Below are 22,089 nucleotides of genomic sequence, written 5' to 3'. Positions count from 1 at the left end.
GAGGAAAAGTTCTAAAGTTATTTTTAAAGAAAAGAATAACAACTACAACAAAAAAACTGGGTTGGCCCCTTTTTGCATCCTTCAAGCAAAAGTACCCATATTAAATCGATTTGTGTCTAAACACAAATCCTACTGCTTGAATTATCTATGTAACTTCATTTGAAGCCAAGGAACAGCTTAGTATCATTTCTGTGACTGGCATTTCCCTCTATTAATTAATGTCAAATAATCATTTCTGATACACAATTTAGCAACTTTATAGACTTTCAGTGTCACTAGTTGTCACAAGAATATGGGCCTACAGACCTTACTGGAAGGGAGGGGACAGTAAACACAATGCTAAGCCTTGGTGACACCTTTACCCATACTTGGTTGGTTTGAAACTTTATTTTTGAAATTCCTTATCTTTTTCGTTGTTGTTCTTTACTTTTTTTTTTTTTAAGATTTATTTATTTATTTGACAGACAGAGATCACAAGTAGGCAGAGAGGCAGGTGGCGGGGGAGGGAAGCAGGCTCCCCACTGAGCAGAGAGCCCAACATGGGGCTTGATCCCAGGACCCTGGGATCATGACCTGAGCCGAAGGCAGAGTCTTTAACCCACTGAGCCACTCAGGTGCCCCTGTTCTTTACTTTTTAAGAGAACAAACTTTCATAGGCAAAGCACTATCAATATTCACTGTATTAAAAGTACTGTGTTGGGGCACCTGGGTGGCTCAGTGGGTTAAAGCCTCTGCCTTCGGCTCAAGTCCTGATCCCAGAGTCTTGGGATCGAGCCCCGCATCAGGCTCTCTGCTCCGCGGGGAGCCTGCTTCCTCCTTTCTCTCTGCCTACTTGTGATCTCTGTCTGTCAAATAAATAAATAAAATCTTTAAAAAAAAAAAAAAAAGTACTGTGTTTATGTTTATCCTAAAGCTCAACTGACCAGACACTGAGCTAACCATCCTAGAGAAGCATGACTAAGATTCTCCATTTCTTATTCTTTTGTTGCTTAAAGAGTCCAATAAAATCACTTGCCATTTCTCCCCTCTGTGGCACAAGACACCTGAGGATGGTCCTCCTGAGCCCCAAGGGAAATGTACTCCATCTAATTATGCCTTTAATCAAAGAGAGAGAAAGAGAAAGAGAGAAGGAAAACAATGCCTCAACAACGTGGTTGATCAGCAATGCTTTCTGTGAAAGAGCATGATCAAAAGAGAAAGATTTCAGTCTAAAATGGAACTTGAGGGGGCACCCAGGTGGCTCGGTCGGTTAAATGTCCGACTCTTGTTTTCAGCTCAGGTCATGATCTCAAGGTTGTGAGATCGGGCCCCATATCCGGGCCTTACACTCAGAGCAGCAACTACTTGGGATTCTCTCTCTCCCTATCCCCGCAATCCCACCCTGAGCTCGTGCTTATGCTCTCTCTGATAAATACAAATCTTTAATTTAATTTATTTATTTACCAGGGAGAAAGAGTGCGTGCACAATCAGGGAGTGGGAGAAGCAGGCTCTCCAGTGAGCAAGGAGGCCTGAGCTGAAGACAGATGCTTAACCAACTGAGCCATGTAGGCATCCCATAAACAAAAGCTTTAAAATGGAACTTGAGGATATGAAATGGAAAACCCTGTGCATATGCCCTCAGAAGAATGGAACTTAAGAATCAAGGGACCGATTTCCACTAAATGTCTGATTTAGAGAAGACTGAGACTTATCTCCTAACCAATGAACATCCTCCCCAGAATCACTCCCAATTTTCAAGCCAACAAACTTACTGCTTGGGGTCTGGAGGGACTTTCCCCTCTTTGCCTTCTGGCTGGACTTTCCCCCATTTGCATATAAGTACACCCCACCTAAAACCCTCAAAAGTCTCACAAGTAGCTTGTTACAACAAGTGTTACCCCAAACTGCAATTCCTCTGCTATTCCCAAATACACTCAATTTTCGGTAATAAAATAAAACAAAACAAAACAAAAACATCACCAATGACACCTTAGGTTTGAATCCCAATTTTGCTTCTAATGAGCTAATAAAAGCAGGTGAGCATTCACTGGGCAAGTCAACTGGACCCCTCAGTGCCTTCGGTTCCCCCTACCTAAAATGATAATGTAACAGCAGCTACTTAATAAATTGCTTTTGAGGATTATGTGGATTATTATGAGAAGGACTCAGAACACCACCTGGCACATGATAAGCCCAATACGCATGCTAGCCATTACAAATCATCTTTCACTTCCAAGGACTTTCCATTCCACCCGTACTATGGTTGAAACAGGATCTGTGTTGATAACACTTGTTTCCAGATCTGTGTCTCTACATTGAAATCACCCTAATGATTGTTCTATAACTAAGAAATGTACTCAAATATAAGGAAACTATACTTAATTAAACAGATGACTTAAACATATACCTCTTAATTTATGTTCATGTCCTAGTTTCTACCCGTCTGGGGTTACATCATGGTTATTACTATTTGGTAATATAATGATATTTATACAATTAATTTATTTTAAAGATTTTATTGTTCAGTGATCTCCACATCCAATATGGGATTCAAACTCACACCCCCGAGACCAAGAATCATGTGCTTCACCAACTAAGCCAGCCAGGCACCCCTATAGTGCTATTATTTTAAATAAGACAAATTTATATATACATAATAACACTGACACAGAAATTACATGTAAACATACAGGCAACTGTAATGTGAAGAATGTTCTGTGAATAAAACAATGAAAAATACATCGACTGACATGTTGTTCTACCTAATGAGAAAAAATAAAGTAGGATACTTCTAACTCAATTTTCTTCACATCTTTGATTTACAACTTTTGAGCGTTTTCTTCTGACAAAGCTCATGTTGCAGTACCTGATGGGATCCGTTAATCAAAACTTCCCATTTTTGAGATCAGAATAATTTTTCCTAATTAACTTGTTTAGAAGGCGGCACAAAACATCTTTGCAACTGTTACAAGATTCAATTAAAAGCAGAGGAGTTGAAAGACCTCGTTCTGTTTCACTATATACATTATGGCATAAGAAATAAAATTTGAATACTTTGAAAATAAAAAGTGGTTTCGTTTCAACTTCAAATCAGAGAATTTAGAGACACTCAGAACATGCTTCACATTCTGACACAAGGAATTTATCCCGGGTTTAAGTTGATACAACACATGCCAAGGCCAAGAACCACGTCTTGCCAAAAGGAATAGTAAATGTTTGTTTTTCCTTTTCTCTCTATCCCTCAAGGTAACCTATATTTATCTCTGCTTCAAATCACTGTGAAAACTTTAACCACCTCATGAAACCTCAACGTGCTATGTAAACAATGATCAGATATATTATTTTCATAACCAGCCCTTGTAATTTAGTAGGAAACAGGACCCTTCATCAACAGAGACCTCAGTAAAAATAATGACTTAATTAAAAGAAACACTGAAGCAGAAGTATCACAACAAGCCAAAGATATCAAATGTACTGGAATAAACAAGTAATAACTAAATGCCTCTTATTTGCTATCCCTAAAATAATCACAAAGGCTCAAGAAGTAAGTGTATAGCTCCTGGTGTGGCAGGTGTAGACTTGCAGGACAGGGACTCAGGGACTTGAGGACAGCCACCATGGCAGCGTGTCTGTGGGGCCTGTGGCCGGCACAGAGGACAGCTTTCCTCTTAAAAATAAGGAGGTGAAAAAATAAGATGGGAAATAGATAAATAGGGTGAGTGCACATTATGCAATAATGCACTGGCATTTTGGGTATGTTAAAATAAAAATACATTCACAAGATAACAGCAGTATTTTACAAAAGGCTCTTTTATATTTTCAAAAGATACTTTAAAGAGAAAGTGTGAACCTGACCATGGCATATCATATAAATAAATCAGTGGACAAGTTCAAAGAAGTAATAACTTACACGTAAGACAATAAAGATTTTATGGAAAATTTGTGTGTATTTCGAAGCAGCAGCAATATTAAACACCTAATATCTACATTAGAGAAAAATCTTACGTGTTCCAAAGCATCTAGTTGCAAAGAAAGATAAACTCTAGATTCCACTAGGTTAATAAAACAAAATCTATTTAGTATATAAATAATGCTCATGAAACAAGCCTAATTTGTCTAAAAGATGTTTAAGTCAAAGGAATTTTACATTTCTATTCTATTCAAATATAATAGCATGAGTAACCACAATATAGTTCAAAACATGTCAGTTCAAAACTATCTTCTATTTTCACACTTTTTGTCTTATAATCTATGAAACAAAAGTTTATTTTCTGGACCGTAATAAAACTGCCATTTAATAAAAGAAAGAATTAGAAATCTAGATCAAATCACTTTTTTTTTTTTTTTTTTTGGTATTTGCCAGAAAGAGAGAACACAAGAGGGAGAAGAAGGTAGATGAAGAAGGAAGCCCCCCACTGAGCAGAGAGCTTGATATGGGACTCGGTCCCAGGACCCTGGGATCATGATCTGAGCCGAAGGCAGACACTTAACCAACTGAGTCACCCAAGTGTCCCTAGATCTAATCACTCTTTGAGTGACAAAGAACTGAAAGAAATTGAGAGATCAACTGTCTCCCTTTCACCCCTACTCTTGTTACACTAACTGAAGTCACCAATTCAATAATTATGACACAGTTGTTTCTTTTGAAAATATTATTTTATAATTAAAACCAAGACTTAGAAGTCTCAGTATTCATACAAGGCACTGGTAGGTCTAAACTTCCCCATTCATCTTTCCACTGAAATTCACCCTGGCCTATGACACTTCTGCCTTTTCAGTCCTTTTCACTTCTCAAGGAAGCGTAGCAAAACTGTGCTCCACCTCTCTGACACTGAGGGGTGGCAAATTTCCAGACCTTTAGGTCGAGGCCACAAAATGTCAAGTGTATGATTTTGCTTATAAAATTCATGTAACTAGCACCCAAAAGTCAAAACTGTTAAACGAAAGTCCTCAAATTAATCAATTCAAAACCAATTCAGTATCTTTAAATACTTCAGAAAGAAAAAAAAAAAGCAGTGAAGGCAAACAATCCTATAGGCTAGGATACCACAAAAATCAACCTTGCATGCAGACATATATTTAAGAAATCCTTCAAAAGTAAACTACATACATTTACAGTATATGGTTAAATTACCCTTAAGCCATTATTAAGTGCTAAATACAGCTTATCCTCCTTTTGTTCTTTTTGGATGGGAAGGCAGGGTGCAACTAGGACAAAAAATGTATTTCCATTGACTGTAGACACCCGTGAATCATTCATGAGGTAGCAAATAATGCTTAGACAACCTAATGCGTGGAAGCACATTAAAAATCACAATTTGTAAAATCTGCTGTTAACTTCTCTGGATTCCTCCAGTTTATCTGAGTCTTAAGCTAGCCATGGAAGTCTCAGTGGAAACATCTATATCCTAAGGCCAAAGAATCACAGAAAAAAAGAGAAAAGAAAAGAAAGCCTCTTTAATTATATGGATATGGGTAATTTCATAAATAAATGTTTAATTTATCCTTTACATCTAGATATGGTAAACAATGGAGAATAACATAAATGATCTGAGCTTCAAAAGTAGACTACGACGTGTTTAGTGGAAGGGCCTGACGTATTTGCTATTTTATCTTTAAGGAGATTCTGGCAAGGTCAACTGACTCAAATTCAACACCTATCTAGAAAATAACATGTGTTGTCTTCTAAATAACATGTGTCACTTTCCTTCCAAAGTGAGAGTGAACGGCTTAGCTAAAAATCCTACTATCCTAAAATCAAATGCCATGTATTCCTGAAGTTACTGTGGTCTCACTTATGTGAAATTTTGCTTACTACGGACCTTGTCCTTAAAGCTAATGACTCTAGTATCCAGATGAGTAAGAGTATACAGGCTTGAACTGAAATCTAAAGGCCGTCATGACAAGAACAAAGCAGGAAAACACACTCTGCTAACCATCTGTAAACCACTTCTCCCCATTTCCACACACATCCACCCGTAGTGCAGTACAGAAAACCACAGCTGAGAAATCAGAGTCCATTCTAACCTTCTCAGACAATTCCCACTCTGGTGCTATCTCCCCTAAGACATGTTAACTCAAAGGATTTATACACGGATAGACTGGTGATGCTTTTAATTTTAATGATTTCCCAAAAACTCCAGCTACGGCAACAGAAGTCACACTTAGGAACTCCCAATTAAAAAAAGTATTCTCGGGCGCCTGGGTGGCTCAGTCAGTTAAGCATCTGCCTCCAACTCAGGGGCTCAGGTCAGGATCCCAGAGTCGCAGCAGTAGGAAGTCCTGCCTCGGGCTCCCTGTTCTCTCCCCACACCCTCTCTCTCAAATAAATAAATAAATAAATCTTTAAAAAAAAAATAAAGAAAGAAAGAAAAGAAAGTGATCTCACAGTAAAATGGCTCTAAACTGAAACTCAACTTTCTTATAATCTAAGAAACAGCCTTATGAATTTGATTTAAAAACATGTTTTTATTATTTTATTATTTTTTTAAGATTTTATTTATTTATTTGTCAGAGCACAAGCAGAGGGAGTGGCGGGCAGAGGGGGAAGCAGGCTCCCCACTGAGCAGGGCGCCGGATGCGGGACTTGATCTCAGGACCCTGGGATCACCACCTGAGCCAAAGGCAGATGCTTAACCGAATGAGCCACCCAGGTGTCTCCAAAAAACATGATTTTAAATTGCTGTCTGTAATTCTAAATTTTGCTATTCCAAAATTTAAGTCAATCAGAAAAATCAGGCTCGCTCCCCTGTATTTCTGGTATGTTTTTCAACAACACTCTACACTTAACAACAACACTCCGCTTGTCTGTACCTATGGAAATAGCAAGGATATGGTTCTAAACAGATTCCCTAGACTCTGTGATTACCTCAACCTGAAGCACAGCACACTTACCTCAGGAAGTGTGTACCTTTCCCAGAGTCCACTTTGAAAGCCTTGTGAACTCCATACAAATGAAACATTTACTTACGACAGATAGCTTTTTGTTGTCATTGCTGGTGCTACAACCTCTACTACCGTGGACAGATTAAGACTTTTAGTAAGAAAAGACATTCACAAATCAATGCTCAGGTTTTTTCCTTAAAAGAAAAATCAGAAAGCCAAAATTCAATGTGAAAACACTGAGCAAGGAAATATGGAGTTAAGCCTGTAGCAATATTCCTTTTCCAGTTTAATAATTTGGGGTATTGAAAGTGCTAGTTTCCACGGGACTTAGCATAGTCTAGCACAATATAAATAATTAATAAATATTTCCAAAAGGAAGGAGAATCAGAAGGAAGAGTCATGGCCCAAAGGTAAAAGGAAGGAGGGGAGCGAGAAAGTAAAGAGTGCTGAATGAACTTAGTTTCATGGGGAAAAGTAGGCCAGTCTGTTTACACTAGTGTGTACATAAAAAAGGAGGAAAGTGGAATAGTAAAAATGCTTTCAAAACTGGCCTGTCATCCAAACAGTTTCCAACTGATGGCTCTGTGTCAGTAACACCCACTGCAAGGCAATTTCCACCTACCAGTAGGCCTGAGTTCAGCAGTCCGCTCTGCTCCCCGAAACCAGAGGAGCCTACCCAGGGAGGCTAGGGTTAGGATTCCAGCTCCCATAGTTAAATGACTGAGGGCATTTTGCCAGCTGTCAAAATATTTGTTACTTTCCAGATCACAGTGCCTACCATGCTGACATTTCAAGGAAACACCACAAAGTAGCAATACAATTAAATGTCCACAGATTTGGCCTAAAGCAAGATATATATATTTAAATGCTTTCAATGTTTGTTTATATTAATGCTGATTTTCAATGGCTCAGATCTCCAACTCAAATCAAGCCACCCTATGTTCAGGGGACTTTTAGACATCTCTTAGTTAAATCAGGCAGCCAATCATTCACCTCACATCTATGAATGAAGAGGGAATTCAAAACCCAACAAATACTCACTTGAAATGTACTTTCAACTATGTCATAGCTAACATGGACATAATTTCTTTTATGTCTTGAAATGCGTAATAAGATTTTTAGTATTTAGTACACAATAAAGTATATTAGTATTACAAGAAGTGTATCACACTTTATTGTACTTTGGACAACTTCCGTCTCCAACTATTAGTATCGAAGAGTTTGGCTCTAACTAGTGGGTGTAAACAATTCTTCACCCACTCCTCCCCCACCATGTTCTCCCATCCCAAATCTTCTGGCATACAGAAAACAGACTTAGAAATAAATACAAAGTACATATGATTCCACACTGAGTTCAATTTTCCATAGTGAAGAGAAAATTACATTTCAAGGCTATATTGTCAAACAGATTTATCTAATGTTTGCTCCTGTTTTGACTATCAATTCTAAGAATATTTTACTGGCTAACTTTAAAAATGCTTAAAATGTGAGAGTGGAATGGAAATACTGATGTAGCTATAGATTAAAAAGCACAGTTTAGTCTGTTAAATAAATTTTGACTTTTTAATTCAAACTACAGAATTCCCTTTCCATATACTCAAATCTGAAATTTGTATTTGTAGACATAGACACAAACCTGTTGAAAAGTGTGAGGAAATATAATCAATCTTGTTCTCAAATCAAAATTTTTATGATGTATTCAACAACACTGTCTTCAAAACATTTTGAGTCTTACATGTATAATATTGTGGACAAAATGTATTTTTATATAATGTCCTTCTCAGCCCCGAAAATAAACTAAATAAAGTTCTATTTGAAGTTCTGTTTGAACCAACTCTGCTCTCAAAACCATGCCACTTCATTTCTTAAATAATTAAAAATATTTTGCCAGAGATATAAATTATTTTACCTTTCAAGATAAGGATTCTAAGTAATTCTATACTCACTACATTTCATACAACCTGTTCTAAGAAAAATGATTCATCTACCAAACTATAAATGCCATCTGTAAACTATAATTTCTAATATTTCAAGGGATAAAGAATGCTGACTCATAGCATACCACATTTATAATGGAAAAACGAATCCAAATGGCTTTCCCCCATGTGCTTCTCCCCTGTCCCCAAAAGTGAGCATGAAATGAAAGTGCCAGGATAGAACTTCAGTTCCAACTTAGTAGAATTGTTTAGGTAGTCATTAAATTTCTAATGAATTGTCATGAAAGGTTAAAAGTTAGGACCTGCTAATGAAATAGAAGCAAAATAATGTTTGACTTTTAAATTAATTTTGAAGTCCTCACGTATCAATATGATTTTCCTATATTATACTTACTGCCACAAATAGGCTTGTATTCAGGGCCATTTAGACATAAAATAGAGCTTGGTGGTTAAAATCAAGGTCTTTGGAGTGGCAAATTGCCACTTACTTGATATGACCTTGGAAAAGTCACTTAACCTCTCTAAGCTTCAATTTCCTTATCTGTTATTCTAAAGATAACTCAAAAGCACTTACATAATCCCTGGCACACAGTAAGAGAGCAATAAGTAATAGCTGCTGTTATTAATATTATCAAGGGAATCTCTGCAAGTTGCACTTACAAAATTAAGTGTGAATAAGAAATAAAAGAAAAAACCCTAAAGATCAGACTTAATTCTTTCTATATATGAAAATCATGGTGGCAGAAGAGACCAAAGCCTGAAGAAAGATCAAAAAACAAAACATACAAAACAAACAAACCAAGAAACTAATAATAGCAACCAGTAACTTGGAACACCTAAAGAAAACTGCCAAGGACACAGGGAAATAGGTGGTCTGCGTATTCCTATAGCTGTATGTATGTATGTATGTATGTATGTATGTATGTATGTAAGCTCGATGGCCAATGTGGGGCTGGAACTCACCACCAAGGTCAAGAGAACAAGAGCAGCATGCTTTACCAACTGAGTCAGCCAAGCATCCCTCCTATAGCTCTAGGATAATGAATTTAAACATCAATATAGACGGTGGAAAAATGACCAAAAAAATCTCCCCAATCTAGAAACCGAAAACTAAGTAAGGAAGTTAAATTTTGTCTCCAATGACAGGTAGTGGGAAATTTTTAAATTATCTGGTTTTTAGAGATTTTCAATTCCCTCACCCTTCCAAGATAGCACAAAACCTATCCGATATGGTAGCATAATCCAGTAAGGAAGTAAGTAAGAAGTTCTCAGACCTGCTTCAGGTTTGCCCATAACTTGAAAAGAACCTTGTAGGGTAGTGACAAAATAAATACAGAATTGGAGGCATTATCCTCTGAATTCTAACCTGATTAAGCACACTTTTAGGACATAAAATATGCAACACAGGTAATTTCTCAGAACATTTAAGACCCACATACTTTAAGTACCTGATACAAATTAATTTCATCTTTAAAAATAAGTATAAAAACGATTTCTAGCTTTTATTTATAGAAGCAGAGTTCAATGACTCTGAATATAAATAAATTCTTAGTATTTACTACCCAATAATTAAGCAAACATTTATTCAGTCTTTCCCATATACCAGGTGCTATTCTACAAGTCAGGGATACCATTTTTTCACCAAGACAAAAATAGTCTCAATTTTCATGTAGCTTATATTTTCATAGGGAAGACTATAAAAAATAAGAATATATCAGGTGATAATAAATATCATGATAAAAATCTATCAGGATTGTGTGTTAAGAAGTGACTGAGAAGCTATTCAGACTAGTTGGACAAGAAAAGCCTGCTCATTAAATTTAAAACATTTAGTTCCATTTGCTGCCACAATCGACAGCAGCTATTCCTTTATTTATATACAAAAAGAAATGTAAACATTTGGCCAGGCTGGGACATTCTCTATCACCTCATTCAATGGGTATCTGTAAACTCTTCCCAAATATACACAGTAAACACTGATAAATGGTAAGATCACCTGACCTTCAAATTCATTTCTGAACACATTCCCACAGAATTTTTATAATACAACAGAAATGCTGAGAAATATACATTTTGTTTCTTATTTATGTTTGCTTTGTTTACAATTTATTTTGCTAAACTATACTTTTTAAATATTTGAGTTTACTTAAAAATCAAAATATTCCAACAGAATGACTTAACTTTGACTCACCTGTGCCTGTACACAGTGCAGAAGATCTATAAATTTGTAGCCAAATCCAAGAGAAATCTGCAATGCAAACAAACAAGCAAACATGAATCAAATGACACAGAATCCTCTCGGACTCATTAGAGTGGATGTGATTTTTACAACCAATATGAAAGTAACTCATTAATAACATCTCACCATTAAATTGCATGATAAATCAAGAAGTAGACTTGCTGCATTACTTCTGTTTGGTTAAAAAAAAACGTGAAATATGTAAAGCTTCATTTCATTGTGAATTATGAGGTGTCTAGTCTACAAATTTTGAGTTCCCACCATAATTCTTACTACATTTCCTTGTATCTGCTTAGGTCTCATCAGGAGCACTGGAAGCTGAGAAGCAGAGACCCGAGATCCCTATGTCGAGACCGCCTCCTTTGGACCAGCCCAGCATCCAACGCATAATAACACAGTGCATGGTAAATGTTGGCTAAGTAAACAAATAAATAAAACTCACATCGCAATCTGAATTTGATTCATAGTTTACTGTAAGGAATCAAAAGGCTCGAAACTGTCAAAATAAAAATCTAAGTCATAATTGTATAAAGAAGTTCAAAAGTGATGGAATAATTTATCTCAAGAAAAAAACGAGTAAAATAATGCAAAAATGCCATATATATATGTGACATATATATAAATATGCCATATAAGTCACATATATGAATTATATGTACATATATGACAATCTTAACAATTTATAAGAGCAAATGTAGGTAAGGAAGAAATGAGCATTTCAATCATGAAGGCACCTGTTCTTCTGCATGTATCTTTGAGAACAAAGACTTTGTAACTCCAAAGGAACCTGCAGCATTTTTTCTGATCCACACAAGAATCACTTCCACTGCACTAAAGAAGTTTGTTTCCAAGATGCACAGTGAGGAATACAAACAAGTACATGCTTATGTTGTTTTCTGTGTATTAATGTTTACTACTTTAAATCCAAAGAGGTCTAAAGGGGAAGGAAAGAGAAAAAAGTCCATTTTGAGTTTTACCAGGACCTGATCGGTCTGGAGATCTGGAGATCATCCAATGTAATGAAATGCAGCTAGGGTGTTAGAGATGATTCATGAAAAACAAAAAGAAAATCTGTATGCAAATAAGAAGTTATCACAGTAAGTAAAACGAATGGATTCTCCTCAAGTGGCAGTCAGTGAGCAGTGTGCAATAAACTGTTATGTAATAGGAGTCATCAATTCTTTCCGGCTCTGCTAGGCTAAATGTATTCATTATGCTGGCCTACTTAAGCCCATTATAATTCTATACCAACAACTAATTCGCTCAAGGACATCACACTATGCAACAATCAACAGCCAAAAGTTGTGATTATTAGTAGGAGTGATGTTATTAAACTATTACTGCTTGATCTATAATGTTCAGTAAGTTTTCACTCATGTGCTAAGAGAGTATGAGGAGAAGGTGCCAATGCACCCATGCTGAAAAAAGATATAGGACATGTAAAGGTGTCCTTAAGTATTCATAAAATACTTAAAAACATAGAATCACAAAATGTCTTAGAAGTTACTAAGGGAAAATCTCAGTCATTTAAGCCAGTAGTGCGGGCAGTAACAATTCTGCCAGAAAGCCACATCGCTCTACTCTTGACAGTTTTTCACCAAGTTCCTTCAGAAGTGCATTTCAAGGAAGGGAGAGGGGAAGAAGTCTTTCCTGATCCTGGCAGACACAAGGGAGGCAGGAACCTTATAAGAAAGTGTGGAGAGATACATGTCACCTTCTTCTTTCTTACTACCATTGCTATTTCCACGGTATGAGCTAAAAAAGACAAACTGCCTCTCCACAAAGCAATGGGTCACCATTAAAAGGCAGCATGGAGGGGCACCTGGTTGGCTCAGTCCCTTAAGCCTCCGATTTTCGGTTTTCAATTCAGGTCATGATCTGAGGGTGGTGAGATCGCTCAACCGTCAGCATGGCATCAGCTTGAGACTCTCTCCTTCTGCTCCCCCTGCCCCCAAACTCTCTCTCTAAAATAAGTAAATAAATCTTTAAAAAAAAAAAAAAAGAAGAAGAAGAAGAAGAAGAGAAAAGAAAAAGAAGACAGCATGAAACAGTGGAAAGAATCTCGTAGGGCTAAGCATCATCAGACAGACCAGTTTCGAAACCTGGCTTTATCATATAAAAACTGCTGCTGTTAATATTCTATCATTAGCAGCAGCTTAGGTATGTGACCTAGGAAGTGTTACTGTGGATTCAAATATAAAATGAGGATAATAATGTCCTGTTTGCAGCAGTATTAAATGAGATGATTACATAAAGCACCTGGTATACAGTAGACATTACATTTATCCTACCAAGTATATGATCCTGCTAAATTATGCTAGCTCTGACAGGTAACTCAAGGAAATGATGAAAAAATAGAAGCTTCAGGCCTGTCCTACCCTAAGTAACCAATTTTCCTTAGAACGTCCTAATGGCCTTATCTGCTCATAACCCTCCAGAGACATATAAACATGGAGACTGCTGGGAAATTTCTGAACCAGGGCTACCTTAAAACGACATCAACAGTTGGAAAAAAAAAAAACTACCTAATTTCAAATCTTACTATAAAGTTCAATTAAAACAGTTAGGTATTAGCATAAGACTAAACAACAGAAGAAAACACAGTCCAGGAACAGTCCCACACATTTATATCAATTCATATTCAATAAGGTCCCAGGTAATTTACTGAGAAAAAGTCAGTCTTTTCAACAAATGATGCCCAAAACTGTTATACACATAGAGAAGGAAAAAGAACCTTGACCTTTACCTTTACCTCGTACCATATACAAAAATTAACTCAAAATGGATAGGAACATATACCTAAAAGTAAGAACTAAACTACAAAACTTGTAGAAGACAATTCTTAGAGAAAATCATTGTAGATTAGGAAAAAATTTTTAGCTATTACACCACATAAATGCATGTATATTTTTACATGCATAAAATAAAAATGAAGATGATAAAAGAAAAAACCTGATAAAATGAAAAATGGTTTGGAAGTTTCTCATCCTATAACCCAACAATTTCATACCAACGTGTGTTTTCACTTCTCTTGGGGACAGAGGACCGTACAAGCAGTTGCGCAAGGATGATCCTAGCAGTTATGCTTAGAACAGCTGGAAAGTGCAAACAACCCAACTGTTTATCTTTGGAGGATGGATTTTCTAGAATGCAGGACACCATGCATTGGAATACCACTCGACAACAAGGAGTGAATGATTCATGGATGCAGCAACATGAACCTTAAAAACACGTGCCAAATCAAAGAAGCCAAAGATAACATGTTACGTAATTCCATTAATTTGAAATTTCTAGAAAAAGTAACACTACAGAGGGAAAAACAGGTTAGTGCCGTCCTGAGTTAAGGAACAGAAGTGGGGAGTGCCTGAAAATGGATACAAGGGAACTTTTGGGCTGACAGACTGGTTCTAAAACTAGACTGTGGGTGATGCTAAAGAAAGATGTGTAGGAAACACAAGGCACACATACCTGTGTATGTTCACTAAAACTCATCCTATAATACCCTTAAAATGGGTGCATTTCATGCTATGCAAATTATACCTCAATTTTTTCAATGCTAAAAAAAATTATAAATGATTTTTAAAAACCACTATGTACCTGCCCTTTCTTCCTAGGTGATAGTTACGATTACTGTGTCACTAAAGGACTGTAAGGGACAAAGGCAGTGCTATGTTTTGTTTTTTTTTTTAAGATTTTATTTGTTTGACAGAGAGAGAGAGGTCACAGGTAGGCAGAGAAGCAGGCAGAGGGGAAGGGGGAAGCAAGCTCCCTGCTGAGCAGAGAACCCGATGTGGGGCTCAATCCCAGGACCCTGAGGATCATGACCTGAGCCAAAGGCAGAGGCTTAACCCACTGAGCCACCCAGGCACCCCGAAAAAAGCAATTTTAGTAGCAAATGATGTAAACATCTGACAAGGAGAGCATCAACTTGGCTCAAGAATAACACATCATGACTTTGAGGCAAAAAATCCAGGACTGAGCACACATCACATGGAAAAAGACTGCTGACAGCATTAAACCTACAGATTGATGATTTTTCAAAAGGTAGCAGAGCGTTAGGAGAAGATAGGCTCCATACTCTCTCTCTCTCTCGATCTATCTATTTACATGAAGAGTTAGGAACAGAGCCAGAGGAAGCAAAGCAAGCTAGGAAGAAAATGAAGTGACATCTGCGATACCAACTAAAAGAGCATGTCGTGCGACCAGAATGAGAGATGGGCCACAGACTGCTGTTCTGGTGTACCAGCACCACCGCCATCATCATCGTCAATCACTGCTATTTCTTAAATCCTGCTGGCAGAGGGCTTTATATAAGTTACCCACTTTCATCCTCCTGACATCCCTAAGAGGCAGGTATTGCTACTCTCACCTCCATTTTGTAGATGCGGAAATGTAACTGACAAGTGAAGCACTCTGTCCAAGGTCAAGGGACTAATGCAGTGGTAGTACGATAATTTGTTTTCTTTTGGCTTAAAAACATAAAAACTCTCAAATAACTTAACAGACATGCCTTTTTAAAAAAATTTATTTATTTATTCATCAGAGAGAGAGAGAGAGAGTGAGAGAGCATGCACAAGCAAGGGGAGGGGGAGGCAGAAGGAGAAGCAGACTGCCGGCTGAGCAGGAAACCCTATCAGGGGACTTGATCCCAGGACCCTGAGATCACCACCCGAGCTGAAGGCAGATGCTTAACCAACTGAGCCACGCAGGGGCCCCAGAGAACATACCTTTAACTCAGCATGTTTCAAACTGTATTACATCAAGAGGAAAGTCATAGTTTCAAGACTTAATTATGAGAACTATTTCAGATTATTAAACAAGACACTGTATTTTTACATACAGTAAATGTATTACATACATTTTATATAATATAAAAAGGTAACCTAAAATATGGCTTCCACAAATTTTAATAAAATATATTAAATATTAAGCAATAAATATTAAATATGTAAAATATTCTTATTAATTACAAAATATTATAATATTAAGATCCCAAATTTGATGTGTTGCGAAAGTCTTAATAATATAAATAATGTATAAAGAATGTGGACTATATAAGGTTTAATTCTTTCCCAATTATTAAGCTGATGCTAAAAATAACACCTAGACTACTCAAGAATTTATAAGGTAACTGATTAACTTCTATATATACTTCAGACAGCTTATGTTTTCTTTGTTTAAAAGTCTCTACCTACCCTGCAGACAATGACTCTTAACTAATTAAACTCTAACAAATAATTCTCATTTTCCAAAGTCTTTTAAGAGGCTCAACAGTGTCATCTAAAGACTGCCTTAAAACAACATTTAGTTCATAACTTTTGTATTAACATTAATTGACCTTGCAATTATTCTTTCCAACTACTCATTCTGCCTATTATACATCTAACTTAAGGTTCTTAAACTTGAGGTTTTGCTTAGAGAAATCTTCCGTTTTTGAGAACTGGTACCTAAATTACTGAAGCCCCATCTTAAGATATTCTTTTGTTACTTTAATTCAGTTTAATAAAATGCTTTCAGTTCAGTTAATTGTAAGTTAAAACAAGTAGAGACTTAGATTTATAATTGAATAACTTCTACAGTAAATGTAAAAGTTCGAAACAAATATATAGGAAAGGATATATCATCAGTTTAAAAATTCCTAAGCAAAATTTAAAAAATAAATAAATAAATAAATAAATTCCTAAGCTACAGGCAGGTGCACATATATAATTGGTGTATAGGATATAGTGAAAAACAACGTACCCATCAAATTCATAAATCTCATATGATCATTCCTTTCATTTTTGTCTCTCACAATGGTCCTAACCAAAGGAAATAAAGCAACTACCATAAAACAGTAACTCTTCAAAGAATAGTATTCTTGTCCAGAGACAGACTTACAGGAAAAATTAATGTCATACGTGTAGCTGAATGAACATGGCTCACATCTGGAAGAGAACTAAAGATACTGATTTGGAGTCACTGGGGGTGCAGGGGTAAAAAAAAAAATTGTGGAGTCACTAACCTAAATATAGCATTTACATCCAAAGAAATGATTAAAATTACTTAGGGAGAAGACAGAGGCAGAAAGAAGACCAGCAAAGACAGGTCCTACAGAGTCCAAGAGGAGACAGTTCCAAGAAGAGAGTTCTCCATGCTACTCAGAATTCCACGGTTTCTACTTGCAAGCTGAACGTGCTGATGACCTTCCTAGGACAGTTTCACTGGAATGACAAAGATACAAAGCCGACTGAAGAAACTGAGAGTATTGACAAATGAATAAGATACAAGGATTTGGGCAGAGCATGTGCAAATGATTACTATCATTATTACCTTATGCTAAAATTAATCTTCCCCTCTAGACTGTGGGCTTCTTGAGGGCAAGGCTAAGGTTTCATCCCCCTTTGGTTAAGGAAACAACCTGCTGCTAGATTAGTGATTTTTAAACAACCTTCCTACAGAAGTCCTGGGGCTCTATTTAGGGAGCTCAGGCCCAAAATTCACACAATAATATAGTCTTTAATGGAATTATAGGAAAGAATAGAAAAAACAAGTTACTGAGCAGAAATTAATCTTTCTTAAACAAAGATAAAAGGCTCAGAGATGACTCCCAACCAAAACTACAGCATGCCAATCTGACAACCAATCGGTCTTCCCAAAATAAAAGGCAACGAGTAGAATTTTAACTGTTTTTCTCCCAATAATGCAGATAATCTTTGCCTGGGATGTTTCCTTTCATTCTCCTTAAAATGAGAATAGCTCCTGAAGCTTACTGTGTATACCAGAATAGTAGAGGATTTCCATATATTATCAGTTTATTTTTCACAACAAACCAGTCTGAGAGGAAATGTCTACCTTCCCTAATAAAATGTATACCCTGCAAATATCAACAGTAGAGGAAAGAAATCCACTTAGGGAGAGAAAATAAAATAGGATTGTGAACTCTTCTCAGAAACTTACCTTCTCCTGAGGTTTTCCTCCCTAATTAATGCTGCAATGACCACTCTGACGGATACAAAATAAGCCTACAACCCTTCCCTAATACCCCTGAGGACAATGCACACAAGCCTGTGTAAAACTTACCTCAGTACCTCAGTACAATGGAGCAACAAGAGGTAAGTAACTGTACCAAAAGCAACACAAACTACATAATCTGCCTGCACAGGGCAGGGACACCATCTTCACCCCCAGCACTAGCAGTAATTTCAAAAACCAGCCTCACAAGGACCAGCACAAACTTTCTGTCCCCCCTCTGAGTTTCTGTTTTTCTCTCTCAGGACAGGCCTCTTTCCCCAAATTACTGTCACCAAAGTCAGTTCCCACCTCCTAAAAGGGGCAGGGCGGGGGGGGGAGGAGGGGGCACGCCTTTCAAAAGCATATGACCATATTAAGCTAATCATCATTTCAACACAATAAAAGCAATATTCATTAGCTCCCCCTACATACATACACACACATACACACACACAGAGTAAGAAGGAGGATAGGAGGGCGCCTGGGTGGCTCAGTGGGTTAAGCCGCTGCCTTCGGCTCAGGTCATGATCTCAGGGTCCTGGGATCGAGTCCCGCATCGGGCTCTCTGCTCAGTGGGGAGCCTGCTTCCCTCTCTCTCTCTCTGCCTGCCTCTCTGCCTACTTGTGATCGCTCTCTGTCAAATAAATAAATAAAATCTTTAAAAAAAAAAAAAAAAAAGAAGGAGGATAGGAGTCTTCTTAAAAAGATGTCACACCTATTTTATAACGAGGAAAAGGTAACACAGTTTCTGTAAAGTTATAGGACGTGTGATGGAGCTGGTGTCGAGCCCATGACCACCTGGCTCCCGGCATTAAGTTCGTACCACTCTGATCGCCTGCTAGGCAGCACCAATCTTTAAAAAAATAAATAAAAGCAAAGGGAAAAGTAGCTAGCAAGCCCTAAATGGTACTTTTCAAAAGCTGAGAACAGTTTACACATATGTATAATACATGTTCATGGTTGTAATCTTATGTCACAGGTAAGTTTTTAAAAGTAAAATTATAAATTTATATAAGATAGTTAAATGTAGCAATATTTTACAGAGTTCCAGCAAGAATATGGTATTCCAAAAATGAGTACCAGATTCCTAAGAAAAAAGCTATGCAACTTACTATGTTGGTAATTGGAGAGCTTATCCCTGGAGTACAGTTAGTACCTAGTCAAATGTTTATTGTCTGTCTGTATGATCTCACTGAGTCAACCCATGGATCCAACTGTCACTCAGAAGAAATATTACCAAAAAAGATATTTCATCAGAAATTTGCTTTATTGTGTGGGCCTACATAGAGTTTCCTGTTTTGTTAAAAAATTTAAAATGCAGTTTTTCATTTTGCTGCATGTCTAGGTTCTGACAAAAACAGTGAAGAATACTGGAGAAAATGGGAATCCTGTGGCATTAGCACCATTCTGAATAAAAATTTAGCTCTAGAAGAAACTTGAAAATAACTTGTTTTAACTACTCGTTTTAAAGAGGGAAACTGAAGTTCAAAGAGATTAGTACCTCACTAGTACCTGACAACAACAGTACCTCACTCCATCATCTTACTAAAACAGTTTCTATGAACCCCAAAACAAACACTACCCTAAAGACACTGATTTTCCCATCATATCTTAACTACTATAGAAATCATCATCAAATTTATGTGTCAACCTTCACATCACAGAAGGGCATTACATACACTAAAATGTATGAGAGGTAACTTAGTTGTGAATCTAGAACATGTAAGAAAACATCTAACAGAGACGCCTGAGTGGCTCAGTGGGTTAAGCCGCTGTCTTCAGCTCAGGTCATGATCCTAGGGTCCTGGGATCGAGTCCCACATCAGGCTCCTTGCTCAGTGGGGAGCCTGCTTATCTCTCTGCCTCTGCCTGCCACTCTGCCTGCTTGTGCACGCTCTCTCTGACAAATAAATAAATAAAATCTTAAAAAAAAAATCTAACAATACAAAATATAAATTAAACTTGAAAAGATCTGGAAATGAGTTTTCTAATATCCAAAATATACAGGGTAAGGAGGAGAACTACTTTTTGTTAAGTATCAGGTATCAGCTGCTGTGATACCATTGTTAGCAGCATTATTTTTACTATTTCCCACAAGCAGGTTTCATTCATATGGCATCTATCAATTCCATTTTGCAGGTGAGGAAACTAAGTCAGAGAACTTAAGTGATTTGCTGAAGTTAACCAAGAGGAAGAACTAGTAGTGGAATCTCTGTTCTTCTGAATTCAAACCCTCCTCTCTCCTCTGTTGTTTCCATCTCAGTTCCTTCTCCAGGGCTCCAATCCTCTGCACTTCTGGCCCCACCCACCATCTTCCTCCCCACCCAGAAAAAAAAATTTGGTGTCAAGGAGATGCTTTCTAACATCCAGCTATTACAAAAATAGCCACAAGCATCAGTCACCCAACAAATTCACTCAGTACGACCCAGTGAGCTGCCCCCAAATGCGTCACTAACAAGATTATTCAATTATCAGCCTGTTATATAAGCAAAGAAAATGGAAGAAAATACTACTATTGCAGGCTAAAAGACAGGTGTGAAGAAAAATTTTCAAGAGCTGTGACAAAAAGAGAACTTTATCCAACACAAAGAATTGAATTTAAAAAGAAAAGAAAGCAAATTCTAAAATCTAACGTGGAAGAGCTAGGAAAACAACCCGTGGTAGCTGAATTTTTCCTCCATCTGGGAGCCTCAAAGTCCAAGAGCATATAGAATGTCCACAAAATTTTCTAGTATCATTTTGTTCCGATGACAATCTAAAATTACTTATATGGATATGCTAAATCATATGGATAACCATTATTATCACTGATGACTTTCTGTCATTTCATTTCGGTACTCGCATTTATGCTTACAGGTGGAGTAAGACTAAGACGAGCATTATTTCAATGTCTTTCATATCAAGTCTTGAGGCACAAAGCTTCCTATTAGTTTAAGGAAAGACAAGTAACGGGAGAGATGTGAAGTATCTTCACACGAATAATAGGATATGCTGAACTCGATGGAACCTGAGCTCAGCGGATTGCAAGCAGCAACTCCGTTACGACCAGACAACACTGCATGGCGCTGGTAATTTAAATCTTATTTTGTTTTATAGGTCCTAATGAAACTAACACCTTTCCGCACTGAAAAGGAATCGAGTAACATAGACAAAAATGGAGTTTCTCAGAAGGACCATTACATCAGTTAATTCCTCCATGGTTTACATAATAAATATGGCTATGAAACGTAGATTTTGAAAAATCCTTCAGGTACAACTTTTTTTTTTTTTTTTTAATTCCGCTGACAGATCAAAATAAGGCCCTACCAGAGTGGTTCCTAAAATGTCTGTGTACAGCTCAAGAACAAAGCTTTTCCAGGTTTAAACCTAAATGAGGAAAAAATGTAGAGGTTTATTTTTCTAAAAAGGTAAATTTTATTAAATTTTAGCATTCTCCTTTATTATTAGATTGTGAGTTTATTATATTGTGGGGTTACATTTTCCTTTTTTTCTGAAATGGTGGTGGTAGCTCATGGTCATTTTTTTTTTTCATGTAATAACTTGACAAAATTCAAAATTTGGCAATCCTGTCATCAGTTCCCTAGATTTGGGGGGAAATTTTTTTTTTTTAAGATTTTATTTATTTATGTGACAGAGAGAGAGAGAGATCACAAGTAGGCAGAGGGGCAGGCAGAGAGAGAGGGGGAAGCAGACTCCCTGCTGAGCAGAGAGCCCAAGCCGGGTCTTGATCCCAGGACCCTGAGACCATGACCTGAGCCAAAGGCAGAGGCTTTAACCACTGAGCACCTAGGCGCCCGGGGGGGGGGGGGGGGGAATTTTTAATAATACATAAAATCAAGATCTCTAAGTACCACTGCCATCTAGTATGAAATGCTGTATTTCTACACACATGTATGCACACGCTCACATGAACACATGCACACAGAAATACAAATATAGGTACTCCCTTCTGGCACCATGGGGAAAAATTCATTTTGAGCATGAACTCCCAACCAAAAAGTTCTTGCTTCTACCCAAAGAAATTTTTAACGCTCCTCCCTAGCACAGGTCTAGGA

General features: G+C 37.2%; 1 protein-coding gene across 6 annotated transcripts in view; it reads right to left on the bottom strand.

The window, feature by feature from the left end:
- NCOA2 (nuclear receptor coactivator 2) overlaps positions 1–22,089 on the bottom strand; it is a 292,692-nt gene that overhangs the window by 182,118 nt on the left and 88,485 nt on the right. For all 6 annotated transcript variants that reach the window (XM_032869220.1, XM_032869226.1, XM_032869227.1 and 3 more), the window contains exon 2: positions 10,994–11,050. The gene's annotated coding sequence lies outside the window, so the exon portion shown is untranslated. The remainder of the gene's footprint in view (positions 1–10,993; positions 11,051–22,089) is intronic.

Source organism: Lontra canadensis, unplaced genomic scaffold (genome assembly GCF_010015895.1).
Source record: "Lontra canadensis isolate GAN:19392208 unplaced genomic scaffold, GSC_riverotter_1.0 scaffold37, whole genome shotgun sequence".
NCBI classification, from domain to species: Eukaryota; Metazoa; Chordata; class Mammalia; order Carnivora; family Mustelidae; genus Lontra; species Lontra canadensis.
The sequence above is the reverse complement of the archived record's forward strand: the minus strand, read 5'-3'. Positions and strand labels throughout refer to the sequence as shown.